Below are 5,212 nucleotides of genomic sequence, written 5' to 3'. Positions count from 1 at the left end.
CGTGCAGAGACGCGCCCAGCGGTACACTGTCCGCCACTGACGTGTGCAGACACTACTAGCGTATAGAGACGCGCCCAGCGGCGTACACTGTCCGCCACTGACGTGTGCAGACACTGCTAGCGTATAGAGATGCGCCCAGCGGCGTACACTGTCCGCCACTGGCGTGTGGAGATGCTGCCAGCGACATCTGTCATATTCGCGGTTAGTGACGCAAGAGTGCCTCGAGCAGTCCAGCGAACGTTGCCGGTTCAGCCGCAGGCCGCCACATTTATACTCACGTGGGAGCGAATCGGACTAAGACTGCTTGTGCCGAGTTCAAAACATTTCACCTTGTGCTAGGTGATACATCCGAAGATCAAGTCGGAAAAATTCTTCTAAAGCATTTTTTTTTTTTGGCTCGTTTCTCCCCGCGATTCACCAGTATTTTCTTCGGCGTTTTATTTTTTGCCTTCCATCTCTATATTCCCTCTGGCTGGATCCTTCCAAAACTTTGCATACCACTGACATCAGCGTTTTTTCTAAATTTTATTTTGTTGGAAGACAGCATAGCCAGCTGTTTTCTAGATTTAGCTTCTCCGATGCCAGGTGTACACAGCACCAAAGCATTGGGCATGCTTGCGGATAGTGTCTGCGGTAATGTATTAGATGCGACGCTCCAACCTAGGTCCTTACACATTACGCCCATCATTCTTTTGTGTCCAGAACGTCCTGACTCATAGACCTACTTCAGCTGAAATCCCGACCCCAATGCCTTTATCCCAGGAATGTTTGACATTGGTCCTTTCGTTATCCTAAACGCTCATAACCTATCCTATGCCTAAGCGGTCTCGCACGCTCAGTTGTCTACCCATGATCCCTGGTTGGTGTGTACCGTGATCCCTGGTTGGTGTGTACCGTGATCCCTTGACCCCCTGACCCACTCCTCGGACACGGCGCCGGCCTCCGTGCCACACACGGCCGGCACCTAACAGCGCCCGTGGCTCCCTGTTGACCCGCATCGAAGCCTCTTGGCACCGCGCCAAGTGGTCCGCCTTGCCGCCGGCTTCGCACCAGTGACGTCATAGTGAATAATTAACCCGGCCGCGGACTGCCACTAACCGACACTGCGTTTTCGTGCCGCTGATACACGATACTATTGCGTCATGGCTCCAAGGTCGGAAGGATCTCCCATTTTTGACGAGGCGGTTGGCAGGCAATTTTCCACGTGACTCCCAGTTCCTTATATTCATTGGGAATTCGATCCGGAGACGCCGTCCGGTCGCAAGTCGCCACGATTGTCGCTAAGCAAAAAACCTCTGCGCCGTGTTCTCCACCGCCATCAGTGGCCTTTGTGTGCCTGAGCGCACACAGAGACAACTGACTGAGGACAGAGGACGCATATCCTCAGAAGAGGATGCATCACCAAGTCCCGTGCTCTCAAACCGACCCCGGCTACGGCGGCTCCAAGGCGAGAGCACCACTCGGCGCACCTCTCCCCATCCTGTTAAATTTCATTCACCCTCCCGCCACCCAGGGTCAGTCTCTCCATCGTCTCCGGACCGCGTCCGGTTTCCTTGCGCGCGCGCGCGTGAGGCTTTGCGGCTGCCTTGCCGCCGGCGGTGTGGTCCAGCGGCCCTGACTGACATGGGCCACGCATCGCGCGCGCCGCCGCGCGGCCCGCCGGAGCCGCGGCTGCGGCCCACTCCCCGTCCCCTCGGCCGACTCGGTGTCAGCTGTCACTTTCGCCGCCCGAGTTCCGCCTCGCTTGCTGGCGAGCGCCGGCGTCTGCGTGGCGGACTCTCGGCAAGGCAGGGACCACAGGCAGCGCCAGAAGCCGAGGCCTCGCGCAGGACTGAGTCGTCTTGAGCCGCAGCGAGAGGGCGACCTTCTCGTTAAGTTTTGCCAACAACTCGAGCGCGCTGAAAAGGCGCGCCTCCCCATCATCAGCTGACTGCAGTCGCCGGTGCCATTTGCTGAGGCTGCAGGCGCATGTTCACTGCTGAGCCTCCCAGCATGCTTTAGCGATGGGCACGGGTGAAGTGCGGCTGGCATCTGCTGGGACAGACGGCGTGCAGGGGTCGCTTGCGCTGTCGCCTGCTGTGGCACACAGCGTTCAAGCGTCGCTCGCGCTGCCGGTGCGATACTCGCCCTGATGGCGCGGCGCCAGCGTGGAAGCGTGCCGCCGTCTGCTCGCGCCATCACATTGCGGCACAGCTCCTGTCAGAGTCCTGTGCGCTGCATCCTGAACCAAAGAGGAAGGAGACCGGGGCGGATGCGGAATAACAGCAGCGAAGCGGAAAGACCGGCCCAGGAAGCGGAGGTGACAACCAAGGAAATGGTTTGCCTCCCGTGGCATTGCGTGGCATTCGCCTGAAAACAGATAGAATGGCTGGCATGCGTGCTGACGAGCTGCTTGACAGCGTGTCTTAGGAAGCGCGGAATGTAGATTCCTTGCCGTGCCGAAACTCGGAGAACAGGAAGTGAACCAGGGACTCTGATCCAGTGGCCCTATTAAGACAGCTATAAAACGATCGCGTCGGTGATAATGAAAGACATGGCACTGCCGCCGACGTTACGCCACAACCGTAAATGAGATTGTTTTTTATCGACAATGCTTCTGAAAGACGACTAAAAGGGAATGTACAGAGAAAGGCCACAGATAGAGCAGGTGATTCTCCAAGGACACGGCGGTAAGGATCTCCCCAAATTCATGTCGACAGAAGTCATTTGCATCTGAAAGCACTTTCCGAGCTGTAAGGGTGATCGACTTATCTACGGTGGCGTATATACAGTGCGTCTGCCTAGATACACGGCGATGACGACAGATGAGGTTCTGAGCTTTTTACCGGTTTATTTGCATGTTTAACATAAGTTGCGCAACAAAAAAAGACTAGCACACACTTATGGACAAACTTGATACGTTTCTCCAAGGCCGCGTGAAATCATTTGACCACACATCTGTAGTGATGGTGGCTGCCAGCAGGAGAGACCATATCCGTCAGCAAAATTAATTTATTACATTAGTGTTGCGGTTGTAAGCCATGCTCGCGTGACTTTTTCATAGCCATAGTATTTTCAGACATTCATTCCCTGGTCTCTAAAGCCTTATTTCAAAGGGATTTAGACTAGAATCACAAGTCTCTCCGAGCATGCAATCACAGCAGGAAGCTTTTTAAACCTGTAGCAGCACTGGGTCAGACCAGGATAGGCCGCGGCGACATCCCATTTCCATCCCCGGCGAGGGGTAAGGCTCCACAATAGAGCGGGCCGGCTCCCAAGCCCTATGAAGCCGGTAAACACTGCGTCACAACATCTTGCACAATATGATGGATGACAATATATTATCCAGACAAATGTGAACACGAAACGCCTGGCCCCACGGGTAGAGTGCCACCTTATCACCAAAATCGGCCAACGACCGCATCACTCGGGTTCTGGGGCGAACGCAGCCAGGTCACGAACTAGGAACAAACGCATAAGTCACAGTCCACTGGCGTAACTGGCGTAATATTTCCTCATGGTGACAGATCGCTGAAGCGAGCTGGTGTTATCCGCGCCACCCACCAGCCGACCGCAAACCCACCAGCGTGGCCGCTTCACCACTCTGGTCGCCCCTACGGAGTGACGTCATACAGAGGGTGCGGCCGCAGGCCCCTCCCTCGCTCCAGACGTGCACGACCTCTTGCACGTGCAAACTGCCGAATGTGACGTCAACTGCTTAGCCTCCCGTCAGGCAGGAGTACGTTTGCCAGAGGCGCGGTCGGTTCCTCGGTCGAAGGACGCCTCTGCCGTCCTCTGACCTTACTCTGCCGGCTGCGCCTTTGCCGGGTGTCACAACAATGCGTGACGTCACAGCCCGCTGTGACGTCAGCGGTCCGGGAACGCGTAAAGCTGTCATTAGCGAGAGGATGCCGCAGAGGCCGCGTCACGTGGCGACCCGGTGACACAACGGCGCAACCACGTGATCGCGGCGCCGCTGCCGCACGTCACATCAACTAACGTCAAGACCGACGTCACATCAGGTGACGTCAGAACCGACGTCACACCTGCTGATGTCAGAACTGACGCCACAACCAGCGTAACGGCTGCCGATTGACCTGAGGATCTTGGCACCATTTCGAGGGCAGCTGCATCACAGTCGTGGTGGGAGACTGCCGCTGCTTCCTTTTGACGGTCAAGACGTTTTGCTGTGGTCTGGTCCCGTATCGCCAATTGACAGCCCTAATCTCCATCAATGTCTCGTATGCTCTTCCTTCCGTCTGCTGTCTCTGCCTTTTCACCATGCTTGTCTTAACTCCCTTTTTGTCTTATTTTTTGTCCCATACTACTCATGCGCGCCGCTGCGCTGCGCGGCGCGTTCATTGTATCATAGCCTGACCTATTCTTGGAATCTCTGCCCACGTACTGGTAATTATTTTCACTCTCACTTCGTGTCTCCTGGCCACAATCCCGCCATAGAACTCGTTCGCCTCGCTCCCGCTCTGCCACAGAGCTGGAGGTGGCTTCATTCCCCTGCCGACAGACAAGTCCGCCGGCTCCGTGCTTCGCCGCTCAGAATGCCGGTAATTGGCGTCAGCCGAGTGCGAGCCAGCCAGCGCGATCAGCTGACGTTCGCCAGCTGGCGTTTGCCAGCTGGACGGCGCTCGGCTGACATCATCGCCTCCTGCGATCCTTGCGATCCACGTTTCTCTCGAGGGTTCGTACCGGTTCGGACGACCGGTTTCGCTCTCTGCTGGCGGCGTTTACCCGGTCGTGCGAACTGGGCAAGCTCTCGTTTCTGCGGCCGGAAGAAATGTTAAACGTCGTGAGCTTTCATTCTTTAATCTGGCACTGATCTTGGCGCCCGGCGATGTGTACGGTCTGCACGCAATAGAGGCAGTCAGCCTTCAGATGGGTGTGAACTGTCAGAAAGCCGTCAGTACCCCGACCGAGCCTGGCACGGATCGGCCGATTTTTGTCGGCTCTGTGTTTCATCACAGCTGCAGACTTTATGATGCAGCTGACGTGTACACTCTCATTGTGTGCAGGCTGAACAGACTTTGCACTAGCCCTGGATGTTACTACTCAAACATTGCACGTGCCAGCCGGATGACGTCTTCTCGCTGCCGGCTGCACACATGGTTTAATGCGCCCTCCCCGGCCAACGCTGACTCTCACATGCACCCTTCTCGGCCAGCGCTGACTTTCACATGCACCCTCCCTGGCCAACGCTGACTCTCACATGCACCCTCCC

Source organism: Pollicipes pollicipes, unplaced genomic scaffold, assembly GCF_011947565.3.
Source record: "Pollicipes pollicipes isolate AB1234 unplaced genomic scaffold, Ppol_2.1 Scaffold_7262;HRSCAF=8765_pilon_pilon_pilon, whole genome shotgun sequence".
Classification (NCBI taxonomy): domain Eukaryota; kingdom Metazoa; phylum Arthropoda; class Thecostraca; order Pollicipedomorpha; family Pollicipedidae; genus Pollicipes; species Pollicipes pollicipes.
This window is presented reverse-complemented; position numbering follows the sequence as displayed.